Source organism: Toxorhynchites rutilus, chromosome 1, assembly GCF_029784135.1.
Source record: "Toxorhynchites rutilus septentrionalis strain SRP chromosome 1, ASM2978413v1, whole genome shotgun sequence".
NCBI classification, from domain to species: Eukaryota; Metazoa; Arthropoda; class Insecta; order Diptera; family Culicidae; genus Toxorhynchites; species Toxorhynchites rutilus.
The window spans coordinates 79,319,982-79,347,616 of NC_073744.1; the positions used below are offsets into that span (position 1 = coordinate 79,319,982).

The following is a 27,635-nucleotide window of genomic DNA, read 5'->3' on the forward strand; positions in this document are numbered from 1 at the left end:
TATCCGGAAAGTATCCATCATCGAGGCATTTCTGCAGCGTTGCCCTAAATATATCCGGGTACGCTTGAACCGCAGCTTTGACAGCCACGTTGGGGATTCCGTCTGGGCCTGGCGCTTTTTTAATTTTTAATTTTTTAACTGCCGCTATCAGCTCCTCTGTAGTAACTCTCTCGACAGAATCTTCGTTATGGTCGTATGGTGTAGGTGGCCAGCTCATAGGATCATGCTGCGGGAAAAGCCCTTCAATAATACTGTTCAGCTTGTCCGGGCAGGTCTCTTGGGGCGTCGAGGGACCTTTAAGTTTTGACATCACCACTCTATAGGCATTGCCCCAAGGATTCGCATCAACGTCGCGGCACAGTTCTTTGAAGCAGTTCTTTCTGCTGATTCTTATTTCGCTCTTGAGCGCGGCTCTCGCCGCTCTGAACACTTCCCTGCACTCTGTTCTTTCGGTGTCAATCCTAGCCCTTTGCATTCTCCGTCTGGCTCGGAGACAGCTTATCCGCAGTGTGTTAATTGTCTCGTTCCACCAATATACTGGACGGCGTTCGTTTTTTGGCGTTGATTTCCGCGTCATGGTGACGTCACATGCTCTCGTTACAACCTCTGTCAGTTCGACTGCATTTAAAGTAGAAGTTGTTCGATCCACCTGGAGTGCTTCGATGAAGAGGTTCTTGTCAAACTCCTTCAGCTTCCACTTCTTACACTTTGTTCTCGTCCCTCTCCTTGTTAATGGCGACTGAGTACTGACGGTGTAGCGAATCGCTTGGTGATCACTGTTGGTATAATCCTCGCACACTCTCCAGTTTATGTTCGATGCTAACGACGGGCTGCAGAAGGTTACATCAATAATTGACTCTCTCCCATCCCTGCGAAAAGTGCTAGTAGAGCCCTCATTAACTAGTCTTATATTCAGCTTTGACAGTCCTTCGAGCAGACTAAACCCCCTCGCATTGGTAAATCTGCTCCCCCACTCTACTGCCCAGGCGTTGAAGTCCCCGCCGATGACTATGGGATGCCGTCCGATGAGCTCTTCCGTTATATTGTGGAGCATCTGGTCGAACTGCTCAATCGTCCATCTCGGGGGTGCATAGCAGCTGCATACAAAGATGTCGTTAATTTTGACAATCACGAACCCTTCATATTCACTGGATACAACTTCCTGGAAGGGGTATTTTCCCAACGTCGTAATTGCGGCTATTTTAGCTTTATCGGTTACCCAATTTCCGTTGTCTGGGGGTACCTGATACGGCTCTGCTATGATCGCCACATCGCATTTGATTTCATATGCGGCTTGCCATAGCAATTGTTGTGCCGTGTCGCAGTGGTTGAGATTTATTTGTGTTACCTCCATTTACTTGTTGCTGCCAGCGCTCTTTTAAAGAATGGGCATCTCGAGCCTCCGGTGACGTGATCGTTATCTACCTCCGTCGTACAGAGCATGCATCTTGGAGGCTTAGTACACATTTTCGCTAAGTGCCCCTTATTACCGCATCTTAAGCAAGAGTCCGATCTATCAGGTCCATTGCAGTTTCTAGATTGGTGGCCAAAGTCCATGCATTTAAAGCATCTCATCATTTGCTGAATAGCCCTTAGAGGGCACACCGTCCATCCAACTTTTATCTTGCCAGTCTCTAGCAGTTTTCTTGCTGCGATTCTTGGCAGTTTTATCACTGCTGTTTGTGTACCTCCAAATGCTTTCCTCAGTCGAATTGTTAAGGAGACATCGCTAAGTTCGAACTGTTCGTTCAGGGCTTCTCTCAGCTCGTCGTCTGTTGTGATCTCATCCAGATTTCTACATTCGATCGCTATCTCTTGGGAAAGAGCCCTAACTTTCGCCGTTTCTCCCAGAGATTTTTCGACTAGCTCTCTATATGTCGAACTTTTAATCGTTGGGTTCTTCTTCAATTCAAACAACATTTCTCCATTCTGTGTTCGTCTTATCCTGGCCACGTTTTCCCCAAGATTCTGTAAGGACGGATCTTCTTTCACCTTCCGCAGGATCTCGGCATAGGTCGCAACCCCCGCTGCGCTCACAATAAGAGCTTCTGGTTTCTGCCTCTCCATCTTAGGCTTAGTTTTTCCTTTCTTTTTGTTTTCTTTTTTCTTCCTTTCGACTGTATGCCACCCGTTCGGATCTTCATTGTTTTGCTTATTTTCACCCCTAGCACCTTCACTGCCATCTTTGTGTTTTTTCGTTTCCTTCTTTTCTTCTGGAGTTTGTCTTCTCCTCTTTGCGGTTAGTGGGGTAGAGTCTACCGTCGGTGTCAAGATCACTTCCTTTGCCTTACTCTGCACAGCTTCTTTCAGAGCATTCTCCGCTTTTTCTGCTCTTGCCCGCCAGGTCTGCTGTTCACGTTCAGCTATCGCAAGCGCGGATCTTATTTTTACGGTAAGAGTTCTTATCACCGCATGAACATTACTACGAGGTTTGATGTATTCGTAGAGTTCTTCACTTGCCTTCATGGCTTCGCTCAGCTTAGTTCTCACATGCAGGCTTGGCTGCTCGTCCGCGGTTTTGCTGTTGTTGGATTTTGGTACCTGATATTGGTTCAAAATCGGTGATCTCATCACCTGTCCCCTTCTTGCGAAGATGTTTACGTCTTCTTGTTCGCTCTCGATTTCGATTGTATTTTGTGTGTACTCCATATGTAAGTGGGTCCCACCTTCAGGCCGCTATCTCCACTCGGAATGTGCAGTCGCTTAAGTGATCCCATGGTTGTCTATGCAAGCAGGGAGGCCATGCAAAGGGTTGGCACGATCCTTCATGGGGTACCGTGCTCAGAGCCGGATCAGCGCAAGACAGGAATGCAACATCTGAGCCCACACGATCAACGAGTTTTGAACGTACCTGAAGGCCTGCCAGGTTTTTAACGGGACGGAGGCAGTCACGCCATTAACCCGCTAGCCGTTTCAAGAAGGTGTCACCCTGCTCTACTAAAGTAACGGAATAGCGCGGCTGTCAGCCCTATAGCGTCTCTTCCAAATCATTCCAAATCAGTCATGCGTCGTTATTACCAGTATGCCGTAATTAGAATCTCACTGGCGTCGATCCTAATATGCCCGTTGGCATTCCTTCCTTCACTGTGTGTCGCGGTATTTCCCCCGCGCTAGCTCCCTAGGGCTTTACCGCGCCCTTACTCGCGTTGTCACCCGATTAGTCGCCTCTTACGACAGGGACAGGGACCAAAAACCCGGAACGCTATTCTAGGCCGGCAGCTCCACGGCCATGTTTGTTTGTATGTTTGTATGTTTGTATGTTTGTATGTTTGTATGTTTGTATGTTTGTATGTTTGTATGTTTGTATGTTTGTATGTTTGTATGTTTGTATGTTTGTATGTTTGTATGTTTGTATGTTTGTATGTTTGTATGTTTGTATGTTTGTATGTTTGTATGTTTGTATGTTTGTATGTTTGTATGTTTGTATGTTTGTATGTTTGTATGTTTGTATGTTTGTATGTTTGTATGTTTGTATGTTTGTATGTTTGTATGTTTGTATGTTTGTATGTTTGTATGTTTGTATGTTTGTATGTTTGTATGTTTGTATGTTTGTATGTTTGTATGTTTGTATGTTTGTATGTTTGTATGTTTGTATGTTTGTATGTTTGTATGTTTGTATGTTTGTATGTTTGTATGTTTGTATGTTTGTATGTTTGTATGTTTGTATGTTTGTATGTTTGTATGTTTGTATGTTTGTATGTTTGTATGTTTGTATGTTTGTATGTTTGTATGTTTGTATGTTTGTATGTTTGTATGTTTGTATGTTTGTATGTTTGTATGTTTGTATGTTTGTATGTTTGTATGTTTGTATGTTTGTATGTTTGTATGTTTGTATGTTTGTATGTTTGTATGTTTGTATGTTTGTATGTTTGTATGTTTGTATGTTTGTATGTTTGTATGTTTGTATGTTTGTATGTTTGTATGTTTGTATGTTTGTATGTTTGTATGTTTGTATGTTTGTATGTTTGTATGTTTGTATGTTTGTATGTTTGTATGTTTGTATGTTTGTATGTTTGTATGTTTGTATGTTTGTATGTTTGTATGTTTGTTTTTTTTATAGAGGTGAGGAACGCTCTTCCAGCCTTATCTGGGAAGGGATAACCCAGACGTCGAGTGGGGATCGCACCCACAAAAACCAAGCCCTCTACTCGTAGCCTCATTCCCCCCGGGACCACATCTAGGCGACTACTTCAGGGGGCGGCTGTGCTCATGCACTTCACGAGTTTTCAACGCTAACTAGCGTTGATCCTTCCCTTTTTCTCTATACATCTCATTTAGGTTTCCGTTGTACTCCGCCACGCACATCCGCAGCACAGGCTTCCTTTTACCCGTCGAGACGTGTACCGATTAGGAATTGCCCTCCAACATGACGCGCAACCCGTCACAGTCACCCTCGCGGGGTTTCTCACCTGTCGAGACGTGAACCGATTAGGAAGCACCCTCCATCTTGACGTGCGCCCCGTCACAGCCACCCTCGCAGGATTTCTCTTCCCAACGGAGCGCCGATTAGGCAGTGCCCTCCAACATAACGCGCACTCCGTCACAGCAACTCTCGTGGGGGTACCCACCGATTTGATGATGCTCTCCTAGGCTCTCGCTCCGCCGAAACGACCCTCGCAATGTTCCTCTCTCAATCCACCAACAGGCATTGCCAGCATTTTCTTGACCCTGCTCTCCAGATACCGCTTACCCGTCGAGACGTGTACCGATTAGGAATTGCCCTCCAGCTTGACGCGCAACCCGTCACAGTCACCCTCGCGGGGTTTCTCACCTGTCGAGACCTGAACCGATTAGGAAGCGCCCTCCAACTTGACGCGCGCCCCGTCACAGCCACCCTCGCAGGATTTCTCTTCCCAACGGAGCGCCGATTAGGCAGTGCCCTCCAACATAACGCGCACTCCGTCACAACGACTCTCGTGGGGTACTACACTTTGCAACAGCCCTCGCATTAGTTCCTCTTCTATGGTCAGGGGTTATTACTACGCTGGTCGGCCCTCCACTTCCGCTGTAGCTCGGACATGATGTGTATGATTACACTGTTCACAGCGTTCCAGGTGCCCTCGTCGCGACACATTTTCTCTACTATGTTCCCGGCATGAAGGGCAGGCAGCCCCTCGCGTCTTGCGGTGAACCTGGGACACTCGAATACCACGTGTTCTGGTGTTTCCTCCACATCTTCACACTCCGGACAGAGTGGCGACGTTGCGTGCCCGAACCGGTGCAAATATTGCCTGAAGCAGCCATGTCCAGACAGGAACTGTGTCAGATGAAAATTCACCTCCCCGTGCTTCCTGTTCAGCCAGGTCGATAGTACCGGTATGAGCCCATACGTCCACCTGCCTTTCTCCGCCGTGTCCCATTCCTGCTGCCACTTCAAGAGTGATTCTACTCTCGCTGTTTTCCGGATACCCCTGATTTCCTTTCGTCTGTAGCACTCTCTGTCTTCCGCCAGAGTGATGCCAATAGGGATCATGCCGGCGATAACGCAGACTGCCTCCAACGAGATCGTCCTATACGCGCTCGCAACTCGCATCGCCATGAGCCGAAACGTACGGTCCAGTTTTCTACGATTCCGGTGGGTTTCGAGAGCCGCCGACCAGGCTGGTGCTCCGTACTGCAGTATGGACGAGGATACAGCAGCCAGAAGACGCCTTTTGCTACTGCAAGGTCCTGCGTTATTCGGCATTATTCGCGCTATCGCGCTAATGGACTTCTCTGCTTTCTCGCAGACGTAGTCGACGTGGTTGTTGAAATTCAGCCGGTCGTCGATCATAACTCCCAAGTATTTCAACCTACGCTTAGAAGTTATCACGTGTTCCCCGACTGTGATTTCCGCTCGCTGCACGGCTTTGCAGTTACTCACCAACAATACTTCCGTTTTATTATGAGCAATTTGCAGTTTCGCTGCTTGCATCCAGTTCCCTACTGAGACAATGGACTCGGTTGAAAGCATCTTCACCTCTTCGAGTGTCTCGCCTGCCACTGTGAGAGCGATATCATCCGCGAAGCCCACGATTTCCACGCATTTGGGAAGCTTCAGATTCAGTACTCCGTTATACATTACGTTCCAGAGCGTTGGGCCCAGGATAGAGCCTTGTGGTACTCCGGCCGTTATATTCAACGTTGTCTGCCCCGTGCTCGTCTCGTAGACTAGGACGCGGTTCTGGAAGTAGCTTCCTAGAATTCTGCACAGGTACCCAGGAACCTTCATACGATGTAGGGACTCGGCAATGGCTTCCCAGCTAGCGCTGTTGAAAGCATTCCTCACGTCGATCGTTACTACAGCACAGTGTCGGTCGCCCCTCCGCTTTTGCTGTGATGCCTTCTCTGCTTTTTCAACCACTGTCCGGATAGCATCAACGGTGGACCTGCCTTTCCGGAATCCAAACTGCATCTTTGACAGACCATGGTCACTCTCCGTACATTTCGTCAGTCTGTTGAGGATAATCCTTTCCAAGAGTTTCCCAAGAGTATCCAGCAGGCATATAGGCCTATAGGATGTTGGTACCCCCGGGGGCTTTCCTGGTTTTGGCAGCAGCACTAACTTTTGGATCTTCCATTTCTTAGGAAAGTGACCATCATCCAGGCATTTCTGTAGCACTATCCTGAAGATGTCCGGGAACGCCTGAATCGCCGTTTTCAAGGCCGCGTTGGGGATTCCGTCGGGGCCGGGCGCTTTGTTTACCTGCAGTCTCTTCGCCACTGCTACCAGTTCTTCACAGGACACTTGAGAACGTTCGGTAGCTATTTCGGCGTACGGTGTCGGTGGCCATATCGTAGGATCATGCATCGGAAATAAACCCTCCACAATGACCTTCAGCTTCTCGGGACACGATTCGACGGGCGTCACAGGTCCTCTGATCTTCGCCATCACGACTCGATACGCGTTGCCCCATGGGTTGGCATCTGAATCTCGGCACAGCTCCTTGAAACAGTTCGCTTTGCTCAGTGTAATTCCCCGTTTCAAGGCGGCTCTAGCTGCTCGGTACACCGTATTACGTTCCTCTCTATCAGCGCTATTTCGTGCTCTCTGAACGCGTCTTCTGGCTTGAAGACAGCTAGCGCGAAGGTTGCGAAGAGAGTCGTTCTACCGGTAAGCTGGGCGTCTTCCATTTTTTGGTACAACTTTCCTCGGCATGGTAGTGTCGCATGCTCTCACCAGTAGATCTGTCAACTTTTCTGCGTTCCAATCTGAAGCTCCACTAACTAGACGAAGAGCTTCGACGAAAATGTCCTTGTCGAAAGCATTCGTCTTCCACTTCCGCTCACCGCTTGTTGTCCTCCGAACTAGCACGTTTTTTCGTTCACCGATTCTGTACCGGATCGGCTGGTGATCACTGTGCGTATACGACTCGCACACTTTCCACTCCGTACTCGCCAACAGCGACGGACTGCAAAAAGTAACGTCGATGATGGATTCGCGCCCATCTTTCCGGAAAGTGCTGGTGGTACCTTCGTTCAGTAACGTTACTTCCAACTTTGCTAGAGCTTCCAGTAGACTGTACCCTCTGATGTTGATGCATCTACTTCCCCACTCCACCGCCCATGCGTTGAAGTCGCCTCCAATGACGATCGGTGTTCTACCGATTAGTTCCTCGGTCATTGCGTCTAGCATCTGGTGGAATTGCTCAGTTGTCCATCTAGGGGGTGCGTAGCAACTACACATGAAGATTCCATTAATTTTGGCGATTACGAAACCTTCATGTGAACCTCCAACCACTTCCTGGATAGGATATCTGCCCATCACCTGTATTGCAGCAATCTCTAAACTATCCGTCGCCCAGCTGCCGTTATCACGGGGTACTCGGTACGGCTCCGCTATGATTGCAACGTCGCATTTTGTCTCTGTTGTCGACTGCCACAACAGTTGCTGATCTGTGTTGCAATGGTTCAGATTGATCTGAATTATCTCCGTTACTGCGATTCTGCTAACGCCTTCTTATACGAGGGACACTTGAAGCTTCCTGTCGCATGGTCGCTGCCGTTCTCTGGTTTGCAGAGCAGGCATTTCGGTTGCTTCGTGCAGTCTCTCGCAACATGCCCTTTCCCACCGCATCTCCTGCACAGTTCAGACCTGTCGGGGCCTGTGCAGCTTCTTGCCTGATGTCCAAAGCCCATGCACTGGAAGCATCTCTCCATCCGCTTGGCCACCCGGGCACCATCTTCAGCGAGCAAACCGACCAGCCAACTTTTATTTTGGTCGTTTCTACCATCTTATTGGCTGCGACTGTTGAGAGCCGTATCGACGCCGTCTGCGTACCACCATACGCCTTCCTCATACGGATCGTCATTTGTGTATTGTCCAGCTTACACTGTTCTATTAACTCGCGCCTTAACTCCTCGTCTGTCGTGATTTCGTCCAGATTCCTGCATTCGACCACTGATTCCTGGGATAGAGCCCCCACCTTCGCCTCCTCACCGAGCGACTTCGCCACCAGTTCCTTGAAGGCTGAACTTTTGACCGCTGGATCCCTCTTGAGCTCGAAGAGCATCTCTCCTTTCTGGGTGCGCCTGGTTTTCACCACATTCTCACCCAGTTCTTTCAACTCCGGATCGTCTCTCACTTTCCGCAGGAGTGATGCGTAAGTCACTCCTTCCTTCACCTCGACGATCAGAGCATCTCCCTTACTTCGCTCGCGTCTGGGCCTGGGTTTTTTTTGTCTTCTGCACCCCTTTCTTCTTTTCTTCCTTCTTCTTCCGTTTCTCCGTCTGTTTTTCGACAGTGCGCCATCCACTGCCTTCACCTTCCTTTTTGTTTCCCAGGTTGTCATTTTTAACTTTCTTCAGGTCTTCTTCATCCCCTGAGGTATCCCTCTTCCTTTTGTCCGATCGTGGGTTTCGTGGCGTCTTAGGCGTCTCCTGTATCTCGACGGACATCTTCTCCCTTGCATCAGCGTGTGCTTTTTCAACAACCTCTACTCGCGTGATCATCTCCTTCTGTTCGCGGTCAGCAGCCGTAACGGCCTATTTGATGCTTGTGACTAAATGTTTGATCTTAGTATGGACATTGTTTTTGTCCTTAATGAACTCGTAGAGCTCGTTCACTTTCTTCTTGACCTCCATCAAGCTTGACCTCCCGACCTGCAGCCCTTCTAAAGAACTGGTTGTGTTGGCTTTATGCGTTAGCACTTGTATCAGGCTAGTCTCTCCTTGTTGTGGATGCTGTTGGTGTCCTATAGGATTCGCTATGGCTGTCTGGTTGCGAATTGGTGATCTCTGGAGCTTACCGCTCCTTGCGAACACGCTCGCCTCTCCCGTTGGTGTGTCTTCATTACCGTCGTTTCGTCTGTTAAATTGTTCGATGGTATTCATGTCTGTTGAGTCCCAACTTCGGGCCGCTATCTCCGCTCGTTGTACATAGTCGCTATCAGTGATCCCATGGTTGTCTATGCAAGCAGTGAGGCCATGCAGGGGTTGACACGGCCCTTCATGGGGACCGTGTTCAGAGCCAGATCAGCGCAAGTCAGGAATGTGACATCTGACGCCTAGTACCTAGTGCCTGAGCCTAGACGAGCATCGAACGTACCCGAAGACTTGCCAAGTTATTACCGGGACGGGGGCAATCGCACTATTAGCCTACACGCCGTTTCAGGAAGGTGTCACTCTTCCTTACTCAGGGAACAGGATAGTACGACTGTCAGCCTTTAGCGTCGTGTTGAAATCGTTTCCGTGTCGTGTCCGTTTTCTATGTCGTAACCAGTTTGTCGTAATCAGGATCTTACTGGCGTCAATCCTGATGTGCTTGGCACTTAATCTCTTCGCTCCACCAGTAAACTGATTGGCGTACGTTTTTTGGTTGTAGCATTCGTGGCATGGCAGTGTCACAGGCTCTTGTCACAGTATCGGTCAGTTCGCTTGCATTCATGTTGGGCGGAATTTGTACACGAGGTGCTTCGATGAAGAGATCTTTGTCAAAATTCTTAATCTTCCACCTCCGTTCTCTGGGCCTTGGCCCTCGAGTTGATGATGCTTTTCGACTGCCGAGATTGGATCGAATGGCTTGGTGATCACTGTGGGTGTAGTCATCGCACACCCTCCAATTCATATTCACCGCTAGCATCGGACTACAGAAAGTGACGTCGATGATCGATTCTCAACCATTCCTGTGGAAAGTGCTGATTGTGCCTTCGTTGGCTAGTTTCACTTCTAGTTTCGCAAGAGCTTCCATTAGATCAAAACCTCTCGTATTGGTGAGTCTACTCCCCCACTCCACTGCCCAGGCGTTGAAGTCTCCGCCGATGACGAGGAGCTTCCGACCAATGAGCTCTTCTGTTAACTTGTCGAGCATCAGGTCAAATTGTTCTATCGTCCACCTCGGGGGTGCGTAGCAGCTGCACATAAAGACTCAATTGATTTTGGCGATCACGAACCCCTTATGTGCCCAGGATATCGTTTCTTGAATGGGGTATTTTCCCGTAGACATTATAGCTGACAGTCCCGCCTTATCGACCAACCAGTTTCTGTCATCGGGGGGCACCCTGTACGGTTCGGCTATGATTGCTAGGTCGCACTTCGTTTCCACTATGGCTTGCCAAATCAATTGTTGTGCCGTGTCACAGTGGTTAAGGTTGATTTGGATTACTTCCATTTTCTTCTGTCAACCAATGCCTCTTTGAAGACCGGGCATCTTGGGCCTCCTGTAAAGTGGTCATTCCTTTCTTCAGCATTGCAGAGCATACATTTCGGTGGCCTGCTACAGTCTTTAGCTACATGTTCTGTTCCGCCGCATCTTAGGCAAAGCTTCGATCTATCGGGGCCATTGCACTTTGTGACGCAGTTACATCGTACTTCAAAAAGTTGGATGCTACGTACTTCGCGCTCGGAATAGAAAAACTCGTGCCACGCTATGAACAATGCCTCGAACGTTACGGCGATTATGTAGAAAAATATATAATAAAACATAGATTACGAAAGTCACCTTGTTTTTTGTCCTAATTTTATTTTTCCGCGATTTCTGAGGCACTGAAATTTATTTTTTTGACGACCCTCGTATAAGCATCATCAAGCGCTCACATGACTTGCAAATGTAAATGTAGTATTTGTAGTAAATAGTTAAGTTTTTTTTCGTTCTAATTAAATATATTTTTTCTACAACGAATATTTTCGTACTGATTTTTGGTACATTTTATTTAAGAAAAAGTACAGATGAGAAAGATTTTTAAACCCCTCTGGTTCAAATTTAAATACAACAACAATGGTGGTAAATTATGTGATTCTGAAAACGCTAACTCTCAACTATTTGGTGAAACGAGATTTCGAAAATTTCGAATATCTAATCTGACCTGAGAAGTTCACTGAGAAAACCTCTCTAAAAATTCTCGAGCTTAACTGAAGTCACTTTTTACGATTTCGGAATTTACGTGGTTTTTACGCGGCACATATCATCCGCGAGAAAAGTGACTCCAGTGTAAACAAATTTACCGTGCGGATTTCAGAATTTAAGCGTATTTTTTGCGTGGTACGTATCTCCGCATAAAAAGCGACTCCAGAGTATATATTTTTATTCGTCACTCGTATTACATTTCAAATTTATCTCAATTGTCTTGACCAAGACTATTTTTGGCAACCTGAGAAGTTCGCCGAGAAACACCTTTTATATTCCTTGAAATGCCTATATACTTTTCAACTTCAGAAGGTCACGAGGAGGGAGTTTCTGACATAGAGGCCTTTTTTGCATAATAAAAACAGCTACTACAACCATCCTCCTTAGGGGCGTTGGACTCACTGCTTTGGATCTCAATAGTTATTTTTCGAACAAGACACAGAAGTGAAACTGGGGAATCTCCGAGCATCTTCGCAGGACGATTATGACTGTGATTCACCGGTAGGTCATGACAATAACAGTGTGTGTAACAAGAAAGTTTCGAGCGGTTTTTTTAATTCTTTTAATGTTTATGAATTAATTTACACAAACTGTTTACTCAAAAATCTAGTAGCAGTAGCAGAACACCGAATACTGCTGTACCCTATGAATTGACAAAGGAACTTCTGTAGTGGGTTTATACAAACTCAAAAAGTAAACAAAGGCAAAGTGAAATCCGGTCACTGTCGTAAATAATGTAAACCATTGGTTGCGGGTGAATCTGACATTCTCAAAACCCTTGACTGTAAACTGGAAACCAATTGTCCGGAAATGCCTCATTTGGGTGGGGGAAAATTAAATCAGCTTCGCGTTTTCCCCTAACAGCATTACCAAAAGCAAAATGAAAAAAAGACACGACAGATAAAATATTGTGCTTGTAGGTATTACGCCTTATCTACATGGCAATAAATCAGGGAATGGCGGGGAAGGCGAGTGCATGGCAAAAATCAACTCATCCCCGTTCCCCAGGCCGGCTACGTCTATACCACACATACGGTGCGGCCCCTTTCTCGTGATATGCAAAGAACGCCGTCTAGAAGACGATGCTATCGTCTTTGCCGACGGTAAACTGATCCGGCAGCCAAGCTGGAATGTGTGTGGGTGGACTTGCACGAGGATGGATCAATGTTGTAGATAAAGAAAAGAGCAAACCTGCTGTTGCCGCAACCACTATAGCGTTGCATTCAAAGAGTTCAAGGAGCAAACGACCATCCGGGAAAGGCGGCCCCGCGCCAGGAAACCTATTGGCCAGCTGAGGTCTACCCGAACGGGTGCCGTACCGTCATACATGTGTGTATATCTGTGGTCGTCTGCTTGAGGACGGGAACAAGGGAAGGACTTTGGCGAATGCTTGCGTAAGCATTAAAGAAATTGCACCGTTTGGAGCCCGAAATGTTTCCCGAGTGGTATAAAACTTAACGTTCTAGTTCCTTTCGGTAGGAACAGGGGAACCAACGCTGCGAACCGGAGGAAAGGATACGACGATGCGGAGTTTGTAGGATTTATTCATTGTGGAGAAATACTTTTTGTGTGGAAAGTTATACGCGTTGCATGCAATGTTCGATTGATAAGGAATCTTTTTGTAGGTTGATGATTATCTGGGGTTAAACAGTTCTATAGACTAAACTCAGTAAACTATATACCAGTCTAAAATAGACTAAACCTTTCAATGAAACATAACAATAAGTCGCGCAAAATACGATCTAGGTTATCGGAATGCGCGGAGTATGAATAACCTAACACAAATAAAATCTTACTATAAATAAAATCGCTAAAAAATAAAGCGCGGTCGTCGTGAACAGTCGTAAACGGTCGTAAATGTTCGTATTCTTGACGTAAACACAAACATAGTGAGAGAGTGAGCAGTGAGCAGCTGCGATGCGTTTTTTGTGTGAGAGAGTGTGTGCGTCTGCGTTGTTGCGAGAGTCTGTTTGAGTGCAACAGCAAAGCTATTCCAATGACTTTGCGGTAAACTTATTAAAACATAGAATTGGGCCGCTAGTCGCGTAAAAAAGAATCCAGTGTATTTCAAAATCACAAAAACGTCTATTATTATGTAGTCTATAAATCGTACCAAGCCCTCTTTCAATACCTCGGGAAAATATGAAACGAACATACCTCATCCACCGCCCAAACTCGATGTAATGATTAATGATATCTCCATGCCCACATGGAGCTAGCCTTCGGAAGAATGTGACAGTAATTTAGTGGCCATGTAAATTGCCCTAATTGTATTTATTGTATCTTCGCACCCCATAGAAGAAAAGAAACGCCCCAAGAATGGAAAATCCCAGTCTCATCGTCATCTTCATCAGCGTGTCCTCGCGAGCACAGGGCGAAATTATTATCATTGCTTTTCCAGCGCTCATCCGCCCCTGCCCATTCTCCGCTTCACTTGTTCACGCTTTTTTTCTCCTTCTCACACCATAAAACCGGTGTCACCTGTGGAAACGACGGGACGTCGCGATCATAAATAATAATTTGTCATCTTTTCTGCCGGGGCTTTATTCTTCATTACTTTTCATCGGGGACTTCGGTAGCGGTTGGGTATGAGCAGCCATCGCGGAAAAGGGGTCATCATTAGAACATCCGTGCTCGAAAATTTACTGCCTTGAGGGTTGGTCAGGTGTTTGCGATAAAAAAGACATCTAGGAAATGATGTGCACCCTTGTGGAAATGGTGGAGTTGAGTTGTCATTAATGTTGTTCTAATGAATCACCTAATGATTCGTGAACGAGAAGAAAAAATAAAAGATTAGTGACAATTTTAGGGGATTTCTCCGAAAAAATAGATTACTTTTCAAAAAGGGTCAAAGTTTTGTTTACTGTTTTTCAAAAACTATAAGTCCTATAAAATTTCGGTCAAAAAATAAAATGTAGGAAACTATTTAAATTTTTATTAAAACTATCAAATAACACTGAAAAAAAAAATTTAAAATTGAAATTCATTTTCCTCTCAAATGTACTTTTTTTAATTCTCAAAAAAATATATGAATAGCCTATATAACAACCAATAAGTCAACCATACATCAGAAAATGGAAAAAGGTTTTTCTAACGACAACTTTTTCATGTTCTCTTTCAAAAAATTACAACTAATCCCAACTTTGTTCGGATTCAATATAGTGATAGAAACTCTGTCCAACATCTATAAGACCAGGTGATGGTCTTGCTACTGTGTGTCGTTGCTAGAGTGCGTGCGATTTGGCACAGGGGCCGTGCCGTGCCAAACAAAAATGGCACAGAAATGGCGTGCCATGGCACGGGACATGGCACAGTGGACATCCATACTTTAAGGGGTGACCCTCGAAAAAATCGATTTTTTTTTGCATTTTTGGAAATCTTATGTCCTCAGAAATGTTGTCCTGAAAGAAATGTTCGATGTTCGATTTCGTTGGAAAGTTACAGCCGAAAGTATGAGGTCACCTCTAGGGATATATTTAGTATTACTTTGCAAATTTTTGAACGTGTTTTTCTCGAAACCATGTTTTTTCAACTGGTGGTATCGATATCTCGAAAAATGATAAATATATCTACAAATATAACTTCAACAATAACCAAAATACCCGAAAACTTGAGTTTATTCCTAAAATCTGGGAAAAAAAATCACGAAAAGTCATCATTTCGCCAGATCAAATTAAGAAAACTCCCTTCGCGCCCGAGGTAGACAGCCCAATGTGTCGGTGAGAGATGGGTTGGCTTGATTATATGTCCCAAATACGGGGAAACTTCGATATAAAGTACTAAATGAATCAAGCTTTAATCAACAGTACGAAGGAAAACATCATGCGAAAGGCTAGCTTCGTCTTTTAGTTGAATTTATTCATCAACCTTACCCAAACAGCAACACAATAAAGTAATACAAGCTACGTTTCTGAGTTCTTTATTATGCTTCGATATAACGTACAGTTCGATACAACGTACAATTTTGAAAGTGAAATGTACATTATATCGCAGTTACCCTGTATATGTTTTCCTTAAATCTATCAATCTTCGTGTGTAATTGTCCCTATATCCTTATACCCTCCTTCTCTTCCATTGCGAGCAATTGGTCCCCTTGCAATAAACAGTAAAATAAGTTGAAATATACAATAGATATAAGAATAGATTTTAGAATTGAGTGTGCTCTCAACATTGTGATAATTCCCTTATATCCCCTCCTTTTCCTCAAAAAAAGATGTCACCCTTCTAAACTCGAGTTCACCGCGAGTAATCGGTTTTCCACCTTAACAGTTCGGCTGAAAAGTTTATAAGATAACACAGAAAAACTATTTTTTGCAAAATTCAATTTTATTATTCAACATAATTGCCTTCGAGGGCGATACAGCGTTTATAGAGATCTTGGGGGTCTCCGTAGCCACATTGGTTGCGCGTTCGCTTACTAAGCGATCGATCGTGAGTTCAAAACTCAGGGCCCTCATTGACCATATTTGTGTTGTTACCTTACCGTTACCTTAGTATGCCTAAAATAAAAAAAAAACAAAAAGGGCTAAAAAAAAGGCGATCTTGCAACTTTTCGATACCATTTTTATAGTACTCTTTCGGTTTTTCATCAAAATAGGCCTCAGTTTCGGTAATCACTTCATCGTCGGTCTTAAATTTCTTGCCAGCGTGTATTCTCTTCAGGTCTGCGAACAGAAAATAGTCGCTGGGGCCAGATTTGGAAAATACGGTGGATGCGGAAGCAATTCGAAACCCAATTAATGCAATTACACACGAAATTCGGATTTTTCCATTTTTTTTCACAATAACAAAAGTTGCTTCACTATCAATACTATCAAAATAACTCACGAACCAAACGACCGATTGCTGTCAAATTTTGACGCGTATCCATTGAAAGATGATGCTTTGTGATAGTCAAGTAGATTTTTGTAAGAGGCGCCATCTAGCAGTCAACCTTATGATCTTTTCAGCCGAACTGTTACTAACCATAGAGTTAGGAAAATTGTTATAATAACTCCGTCATTGTTGAAATTCGACCATATGTGCTAGAGGATTTTTTCAATAACATACGGGTGTAGGCTGATAAATAATGCACAAACACGCTTGTAGAAAACGAACAAAAACAAATAGCAAAGTTGGGTAAGGGTGGGTTTAGACTAGTGATATATTCATGTGAAGAAATATGATGAGATTTATAGAAATCGCATCAGCCGTTTACACTAGCGTGAATTTCTATAATGAATATATTCATATTTTCGGTGAATTTATTCACCTGAAGTAGAACTGCATCCAACTTTAGTGATTTCTCACCAGTGAGAAATTCACAAGCGTTTATATATGCTGAATGTATTCAAGTTATATATACCTCGAATAAGTGTATCATATTTATTCTCACCCGTTTACACCTATTTTCAGGTGAATAAATCCATCTATAGCTATAGATCTCCCTAGTGTAAACCCGCCATAAAAAAACAAATCTTATAATTCAAAACATATATTATTCTTCGACATAGTCACCCTTTAAGCATTACACATTTCTCCCAAAGTGTAACAAGTTTTTTCATGCCATCACTGATAAATTCATCCGACTTTTGTGGAATCCAGGACAGGATAGCGCCATTTTGTGGTGGCGGTTATTTTGAATTTTTCTTTATCATAAATAAATGATAATCAAGCGCTTTCATTAGATACTCATATTGATGGGGTAATGAAAAAAATATATGCCGCCATTTTGTGATGGCGGCCATTTTGGATTTGCATTTTCTATAAATAACTGTGTTCTATTAATCAAGCCCTTTCAGTTGATAGCCATATTGATTGGGCTTCGAAAAAAATATATATGGCGCCATTTTGTGGTGGCGGTCATTTTGTATTTGTATTTTTTTTTCATAAATAACTGTGTTCTACTAGTCAAGCCCTTTCATTTGATAGCAATATTGTTTGGGTTTCGAAAAAAAAAAATTATGGCGGCATTTCGTGGTGGCGACCATTTTGGATTTGCATTCTCCATAAATAACTGTGTTCTACTAGTCAAGCCCTTTCATTTGATACCCATATTGATGGGGATTTGATCAAATATGCAGTCCGCCATTTTTTGGGTTCTCAAGACAATGGAATGGGGGTCTCTGTAGCTACATTGGTTGCGCGTTCGCTTAGTAAGCGATCGATCGTGAGTTCAAAACTCAGGGCCCTCATTTGACCATCTTTGTGTTGTTACAGAATAACTACGTCCACGCAACAATCATCAGATATGAAGATCGATCCACGGTCGAAATAAGATCGGTTCATCCATACAGCTGCTCTGCTCTGCAAGACACATCGGGCTTCTGTTCTATAAATAACTCAACAATGATCAATCAACTGTCTCCGCAGTCCGGTCTAACTGGATAATGGAAGAACAGATAGAAAACTCTTACGCCTAAATGGCTACTGTGTAGATGTACCATATGCAATGGTATAGAAGGAATACTGGCAAATGGCAACTGTGTAATGTGCTAATTATAGATAATGATAACCATGTGACATGTACACGATTAAAATTCGGCTCTGTTTCAGATAAAATGCTAATGAGCCTGAAATAAATATATGGGATAAAAAAAAGACAATGGAATACGCAGTTTTATACAGATAGCAGAGATAAAGTTGTGTTTACAAGAAGGTGGTAAAATTTCTATTATTAAGTTCGTCGCCTAGCGCAATTCGGATGTTTTTCTTGTGGGGCCCAAATAGTCTGTCGGTACGCTAGTAATCAGAGAAATAAACGGGAAACAATAATTATTTTTACTTTTGGAAAACCAGCACTGAATCGATCCCCTGCATACAAACATACAAACAGGGCAAGCAACAGAACCGTAGAAATACGGATTTGAATCTATGCACTCAAACATACCATTCGTAATAAGTGTACCAAATGTGCCATTTGTGCCCTTTGTACCATTTGTGCCATTTGTGCCATTTGTGCAATTTTTGCAATTTGTGCAATTTGTGCCATTTGTGCCATTTGAGCCATTTGTACCATTTGTGCCATTTGTGCCAATATGTGCCAACCATGTCAAGTGTACCATGGCACACCTCTGTGCCATACCAAATGGTACAGGATTTTGTCGTGTCATGGTACGTGCCGTGCCAATGGCACACGCATATTAGTCGTTGCACAATGGTCCAGGAGATGCATTCAAGTGGAAATTAGCATTTAGAGCTCGACGGTTATTCACTAGACAAGAACTGTCTTCGACAAAGTTGTTACATATGATAGAGCGCTCATTTTTATGTTATCAAAAATAGGGGGACCAAAATGGTCGAAATAAAAAATATAACTTTCTTATCTTTATAGATAGAGGTAAATATAGTTCAACAATGTTGTAGTCCCAGTTAGTTGGGACATCTTTGTAGAACAAAGTTTTTTTCTATCTCTTGAAATAACCAACATAGCGCCATTTTTTTAAGTTGCGTTAGGGTCACCATGAGAAAAACGGTTTTTATACTCTAACTTTTATATTTCAAATTCTACATACAAACTGTCCTCGAAAGATTTTCAGAACATACTAATACAAACATTTTGCGATGCAGAACTTGTTATATCACTCAAAGTTATTGATATTTCTTTCCAAAAAATACTCTCTCTCCAATTGCTTGCCATTCTTTCTGGGGCAAACATAAAAAATGTTTGTTGACGGAATTTGAAAGAACAAATTTCACTCTATATAATATGTGACTTTCAAAGATATGTTATTTTTTGTATTTGAGTAAATTAAAATTAAAATCATGAGTTTTTGGGTGAAACCTCATCAATAACTTCGAGCAGGATTAACATATTGACAAATTCTGCATCGCAAAATATTGGTATTGATAAGCTCTAAAAATCGTACGAAGACAATTTTGATATAGAATTTGAAATATAAAAGTTAGAGTGAAAAAACCGTTTTGTTCATGGTTACCCTAATGCAATTTAGTTAAAAAACATCTTTGTGGCAGATATTTATTCTTTAGATAAAACTGTGTTCGACAAAGTTGTTACATATGATAGAGTGCTCATTTTAATGTTATCAAAAATAGGGTGACCAAAACTGTCGAAGAAATAAACAATCTAACTTTCTTATTTTTATAGATAGAGATAAACATAGTTCGACAATTTTTTTTCCCAAAATATATATTTTATTAAGGCACATGTGGTGTTAGCCTGACGGGGCCGGGAGTCCAATATTTTGACAATTTTTGTCTTACAACTATGTTAGTAATATGTAACCGATTACTCGCGGTTGGCTCGAGGTTAGTATTACAAGTGTTCTCATAATTGGTATGTTGCAGTCTTCGATGCTCTGTACGTGTGCCCGACACGGGATACTTCCTATTGGGATGCAGCTGACCATTAATCAGTAACGCCCCCCTAGTCTGTACCCCATATCTAGCGTGGTGCGTCTTTCTTAGTTCGACAATGTTGTATCTCCAATTATTTTAAATAGCTTTGTAGAACAAAGCTTTTTTCTATCTTTTAATATATTCGATTTAGCACTTTTTTCCTAAAGCCTGGTTTAGAGTTCCCGTGAACGTGAACATGAACAGGTGGTGGAATAGTACGATCATTCCACGGTGAACTACATTGCGAACAGACAACTAAAAAAATCGTGGTGAATAGAACGTTTTTGTTCACTTTCACGTTCATATTAAAAGTTCGGCAGTAAATGTGAAGTAAATAAACATCGAGCTTCAATAAAGTAATTCGAATAAAACATACAGTTGTTCACGGATCAGCCCGAAGCAACGAAGTATTTCAACCCGTGCAGAGATCCGATTGATTGAAATTGCATCCATATCGAAATTTTCATTGAAAACTTGAGAATTGCTAAACATATCCTTTTACAGTCCACGGTGAAATAATTTTCAGAATGCCTTGGGACATTCGAACGTGAACTTGATCGAGGAAACATTTTGACGTCTATATTCACCACTGTTTTCACGTCCATGTTCACCGAAGTCGGTGAACTAAGGTGAGTTCACCAACATCTCGATTCCACGGTGGAAATTCAGAATCGTTGTGAAAGATTGAATCAATCCGCTTATATCAATATGAATTGCGTTTAAACATGTTTTTCAACTAGAAAATGTTTCTTCCACTCGTTTCAAGAAGTTTTCCTCGCGTGTCATATATGGACTGATGAATTATTAACAAAAAAGTGTTTGTCCGCGTTCACGGTAACTCTAAACCTACCTTAAGTTGCATTAGGATGACCATGAAAAAGTGGGTTTTTTGCTCTAACTATTATATTTCAAATGCTATATCGAAAGTGTCTTCATACGACTTCTACAGCTTATCAAGACCAATATTTTGCGATGCAGAACTTGTTAATATCTTAATCCTATTCAAAGTTATTAATCAAACACGAAAAACATAGTTTTCTGAATCACACATCATGTAGAGTGAACTATGTTCTTTCAAATACCGCTAATAAACTTTGGTTATGTTTGCCCCAGAAAGAATGATAAGCAATTGAAGATAGTGTATTTTTTGGAAAGAAATATCAATAACATTGAGTGAAGTTGAGTTAAGTTTGTATTAGTAAGCTCTAAAAGTCTTCGGAAAACAGTTTGTATGTAGAATTTGAAATATAAAAGTTAGAGTTTATAAACCGTTTTTTTCATGGTGACCCTAACGCAACTTAGAAAAAAGACGCTATACTGGTTATTTCAAGAGAGAGAAAAAAACTTTACAAAGATGTCTCAAATAACTGGGACTACAACATTGTTCAACTATGTTTACCTCTATTTATAAAGATAAGAAAGTTATATGTTTTATTTCATCGACAATTTTGGTCAGAACCTTTGATTAATTCTTCGTTTCTTCATGTTCAGTTGCACGGTATTTTTAGGAATGGATATTGATGCGATATGAACAAAGTGTTTTTTACATTGTATTAAAAACAACGATTTTCTCTTTTTTGTTTGAATAAAAAACAATTTTGCTTTGTAAAAGTAGCAATTACATGAGTCTTTATTTCAACAACATTTTCAACATTTTTCATTGCATTTCCATCATATTTAGCTGGATTCAATTCACAAAACCTAAGCCAAACCTTTGATATGAAAGGCACGCAAAATAAAAATAGAAAACAAGTATAAAAGCCCGAGTTCGAGAAACAACAAAACACACAATAGAAGCAAAAAAAATTAAAAGCATCAATATTTAGTGTAGCCTCCTGAAGCTTCAATGACCTGCTGAAGACGTATGGGCTTAATATCGACCAAGTTCTGGAGTTGCTGAATTCCATGTCTTCTGGAGAGCCGTTCACCACTTTGTTGTCGAGAATGGTCCACAGGTTCTCAATCGGAATGAGATCAGGATATTGGTGGCCATTCAAGGGGTTTTATTTTAGGTGAACGGAAATAGGCTTTGATCTTCTTAGCAGTATGCTTCGGGACGTTGTCCTGTTGGGAAATGAAGCTATTTCGTAACCCAGTTTATTGTAGCGAATCTTCAGGTTGTCCTTAAGGATGTCATTATAGACATATACTGTCATGATACCGTGAATTCGCATCAGATGTTCAATACCGCCCCAGAAAAAGCGCTCAAACATCACTACATTGACTCCTCCGTGTTTGACCGTAACCTGCAAATGACGTTCCTGCAATCCTTCATCGTCCTTCTGCCATACTATTTCGCGCCGCTTCTGGTTGAAAAGCTCTAATTTCGATTCGTCAGTCCATAGTAGAAATGGGCCTCATCGCTGAAGATGATTTTGAGATGAAAATCATCATTTTCTACAAGAATCGCCAGAGTCCAATCGGAGAAGTTTCGGCGCTTCATATGGTCAAGTGGCTTTTGTTCTCGAGTCAATTTGAAAATACGCCACAATGACGATTGGGAGATGCCCAATTCTTGATAACGCCGTGCAATTGAATGATTTGGGTCTGTTGGGTGGCTGGCCCACTTCGACAGCTCACTAATTTTCCAGCTCCTAACACTGCTTGGGGAATTCCTTTTCTCCACCACAGGTTGCCGTCGGTAAACAAAAAACCACCAACTGCACTTCAAGCAGTGCCGACAGCAAACACTAGACGGCCAGCACAAACATTAAAAGTTTCCTTCCTTCTTCAAAACACACAGTGCTGGTAAACGACGTATATTCACTCAAACAGTATTTACAACATATATTTACAATAACTTATTTCACAACATTACATTTCAACTATTACATTCCAACAAAATCGACACAACATTTCACATATATATTGTTCTCCGGTGATGAACTATTTCGGACTGACTGCTCCGCACAAGAAGACATTCTCCGCTGCTGCTTTGTTGATCGTATCTCCATGCGATGTTTCCGATGGCCTTCGGCAGTGGTGAATTCACCGATTCCCTTGCGTATCATTCTTTCGCTTCACGAACGTAAAGGAGTGAGCAGTGATTACGCAGTCGTACATTGCTCTCCTTTCTGCCTGTAGTACAGCTACGCCGAAAACCAGATGATCATACTGCCCGTGTTTGTTTACTTCCCACTATTGTTTGTGAGCAGCTGATTAGGGCATTCACTCTACCATGATGGACCTTTTGGGGGTGATCAGTTAGTCACGAACAGGGTCATTTCGGATGGACTGGGACGATTATTATGGTCGAAAGTTGGAGTAAGCCCTATTAACGTTGAAACCACCGGTAGTAATTTTTTATAATAATTAAGCGTTGCTCCATGATAAAAACGTTGATTCTGACTAACGTTTTGACATTGACAGATCATTAAAATGTTTTAAGGGTTCGTTCACACGAAAACACATAACTGGCAAGTAGCTTGACGAATGGAAGATCCTTTATATGCGTAAAAATATTTCCTATTAATTGATGCAAACATCTTTGCGATTCATCAAGAAATTCGAGGTCTCTCATTTTGTCTTATATGTCCAGTGTTTATATTTTCAGAAGAGAAATGCAGAAGTTCATAAACTAGTTAGCATCATATAATAAGACCTTGATAAATTCCTTCATGAATAACAGAACAGAAATACAAAATACGTGCTATGGTACGGTTCGGTTCCCGTGATTGAAGTGTCATGTCACAATCTATCTCTCAATGAGTTGCAATACTCCACCTGATTCCGCGGTGGTAACCTCTCCCCCAACCCAAACACACTTCGGCTAAAGATTAGGTACTTTGTACGAGAGAGAGAGAGAGAGAGAGAGAGAGAACATCCCCACTCAGACGATATGTTTCCGACACGTTGCTTTTGATGGCTTCCCAAGCCAATCATCATTCTTTCTCATTCGCTCCCCCTCGGGAAGCCACCCACTCTCTACACACCATTTCAGCCAATGCAGGTTACATGTTTTAAACTGATGATAGATGCGATAACAACCGAAAAGGTTGTTTTCCGGGAAAATACCGAGTCAGATGGGCGGGAAAATATCCTGCTCTGCCGAAACATTGTTTTGAGGGTTGTAAAACGTAAAATTGAGACATTCGTGCTAGGGGTTTCTTCTTCAACCTGTATAGGCTTGTGTTTTGCGTGTGGTAGTGCAAACGCCCCACCTACACAAGTCGCTTGAATGTCTAGCGTTCCAGAAATGCAAGACGAAAGTCGATTTAAAATTCCTAGCAGCGCCTCATGGATCATTACACGAAACAAATTCAGTTCAAAAATTAAAGTATGCTGAAGTAGCAAATCCCACGCGCGAAACATTCAAGCATTCGTCAAGTGGGTGTGATAATTTGACAACACAGCTGATTGAGGAGGAGTATACTGTACTGCGAGAAAACAAGTTGAAATGAGATGCAAATTTTTGTGACTACGATAAATAGATTGTGCGAATCAATGCCGAGACGAAAATCCCACTCACACTGCGAAGGACTCTCCTGAATTGAGTCAACTGAAATCGGAAGTGGGAGAAGAAATGCGTCCGACGATGGTACACCAAAAGTAAACACAGAATGTTTTTCTTCGTGTCGAGTGTTTTCATTAGCTCTAATGAATCTGATTCGAATAATCTTCGCCATTGCTGCGGTATAATTCCGAATGTACACCCCGAAGGCGGCAAATACCTGCTAATGTTTGGCGACGAACGAAATTGGGCAAAAACCAGCAAAAGTTTGTTTCAAGTGTCCGCCACAAGCTTCGAATTAGAATTCAAAGCTTGAACGAATGTTTTCCATTTCAACTTACTCCACAGCAAATTTGGAAATTGTATGTAGACATGTCTGTTGGACAGAACAATATTTAATTTTTTTAAGTCATTATTTTATTTATTTGAGTGCCTTCTTCTTCTTCTTAAAGGGGGTATTCTAGTCTAGAAATTCAAAACGCCGATGGTTTTATCCTAATACTAGCTGACCCGGCAAACTTCGTCCCGCTCAAAATTTGTTTTTTGTTATCAATACCTTCAAACATTCACGTTTTCTTACTATGAGCAAGTTCATGGATCCAATCGCAGAACTGTTTGTTTGTAATTGATTGATCTTCTAATCGACACCGTTGAATTTACATTTTACTATAGAATTCCTAGTATTTCTAACGAAACTCATTATTATAATATCAGATTATTTTCAGACACAATTCTCGTTCAAGATTTTCCAACCACTTGCAAATAACATGTTTCTCTGTTACATGGAATAAATGTTTTATACAGAAAATATGATAGAATAAAGACAGCCCTAAATCGGACAATTCCTTCCTCGAGATCTGCTCTTATCAACACATTCGGCGATAGTTTTTTATTGGTATAGATAGAAGAAGATATAGGAGTGCGTTTCATTACATTAAAATCTATTTCCAGTTTCGAACAAAGATCAATTTCGCGAGCGAACATCAAATGAACTAACAGCACATGTCACTATGTAATTTTAGAACATATGGGAATTTAATTTTCCGAATTTACCCTTTTTTTTTTTTTTTTTTTTTTTCTTTATTATAGTGACTTTCAACACATTTCGGCTGGTTCGTCACTTTTACTTCCACTTCCAAGAATGTCGGGAGTGAGAATTGAACTCGTGATCTCTGCGTGAGAGGTATGGATGTTACCACTACGCCAGATCGCCTCCCAAAACCGAAATTACCCTTTTTTCCTTCAGAGTTTTCCGAAAATTTTCAATTGTCATGTTTGGTTGGAATATGTGTAATATTTTTATTACACTCTCCATTCCAGAGGAGGGAGGGGTGTCATACCATCATAGAAACATTTCTCATACCCTAAAGCCCTCATGTCCCAAATTGTGCTTGATTAGTTTTCGAGTTATGCAGAAGTTTGTGTTTAGTTTGTATGGCAGCCCCCCTTGGAGAGGGGGAAGGAGTATATAACCACCGTGAAAACATTTATTGCACCTTAAATCTCCACATGCCAAATTTGGTTTCATTTGCTCGCTGGGAATGCAATGGTTTTGAAACCGCGCTCACAGCATTACTCTTTATGTTCATCTTGATCTGTTGAAATCTCGATCGATTGTTTCCCTCACGGGAACAAAGACCCGTGGCCTTTCAGGTTGGATACAAATGAAATTTGTGTTTCACTTGTATGGCAGCCCCCCTTAGAAAGGGGAGTGGAAAGTCTAACCACTATTTATTGCACCCTAAAACTCACACATGCCAAATTTGGTTTCATTTGCTTGATCAATTCTTGAGTAAAGCAGAAATTTGTGTTTCATTTGTATGGCAGCCCCCCTTAGAGAGGGGAATGAAGTGTCTAACCATCAAAGAAACATTTATTGCACCCTGAAACCTCCAGGTGGAATTGAAAATTACATTCAAGCGAAAGAGTTTATTTTAATATTTTCTATCCATATAATACTGCGACCAAATATATTTGGTTTTAGGATTTTTCAATCAAATGCAATTAGCAAGAAAGCTTCTGAAGATTATTCTTCCCCATCAGTAGAATATTTTCGTATCCAATATGATATGCATAAAACCTTGTGCCTCCAACGTAACGCTCTCGTTTCCCTCGAAGTCCCCCAAATATTAATTTATTAATTCATTCAGAATTGATTCAGATGCAACTATAAACAAATGATCACTAAATCAACGATAGTCCTACGTCACTCTTGCGGTTATACCACAGATATAACCCACTTCCTGTTTGTTTCGTTATATCATCAGATCTCAACGTTTCATGCAATTTGAAGACATTTGGCATCAAAACATTTTTTTTTTCATGTACCATTTCTTGATTTTCGAGGATCAAAAAAATCAAAACTTTGAGCGCTTTGAGGCACCCCTAAATCATGTCCGATTGAGCTGAAATTAACATAAACATGGTCGGTTTTTGAAATTTGACATGACCATTTTCGCTGCCACCCTTATACACATAAATCGAGAACTTATGTCTCGCTATTCGGATACATTCTCAGAAGCCATCCTAACCCATCACCCTAGCAATACACTTTGATTTTATGGATCAAGCTATAGTGCTATAGGAAAGCATCGCGGCATAAAAATTCTGCTTCCGTACAAGGGCTAATGCAACTGACCCAAACACGTTCATCGGAAATCAAACACGTGCCCTCACAAAGGCAAGATTTGTGATGCCATAAATCGCATTTTATTCGCCCAGTAGCACAAGAGCACTACCTTCTCTATCGGAAGCGAAATCCTAAAATCAGCTTCGCGTTTTACAAAGCACAAAGCACAAAGCAAAGCGTTATGCAGGGTACCTTACGATGTTGGTTCATAAAGTGTCTTCCCCGCACTTCTCGCATTCCGTTTATGCATCAATGTTTCCTTCCTGAAACCACATCCCAGCGGGGCGGAACAAAAAGCAAAGAGTTCTCTTTTCGGGGTTTGTTTGAGTGGAAAAAGGTCCTCGCGCTGTTGCGACACAAATTTGTCGTCGGCGAAACCAAGCAGAACTACAGCTTTTATGACGAATTTCCGTCGAACAAATGAACAACATTTCGACGGCGCGGGAAGATAAATGATGTAACTCTTGCGGCTCGAAGAGGTGGACTTGGAACCGCAACCGCTGAAAATAAATCCACGCTTCGGGTAGGAATACTTTTGATGCGGTGAAAAATTGAGGCACGCCTGCATCAAGGAAATCCAGTCTGAATTTGTAACTGTAACTGAAATGTAATAAAAAATAACTTTTCTAAATGAATTATGCTTTCCTGCTGGCCGCACCTATCCATTTCAGAAACGAAACTAATTAATAAACTTCTCGAATCAACGATATCATCATTCCTCTCGGTGGAAAGCTGAAACTTGCGCCACGTCTCTGCTGTTGATTTCCGCTCTTTATTTAGAATTCACGTGGCCAAAAAAAAGACGATTAATCCATGGCGCGTTCAGTGAAGTGCATAATTGAGAAAATCTTGGTTTCGGCTCACTTATTTAACGTTTTTAATTGAAAATTAATTCC

At 42.2% G+C, this 27,635-nt stretch overlaps 1 protein-coding gene across 9 annotated transcripts in view; it reads left to right on the top strand.

The window, feature by feature from the left end:
- The window catches only part of LOC129761802 (uncharacterized), a 652,040-nt gene that overhangs the window by 482,250 nt on the left and 142,155 nt on the right, over nucleotides 1-27,635 (top strand). The window lies entirely within an intron of this gene.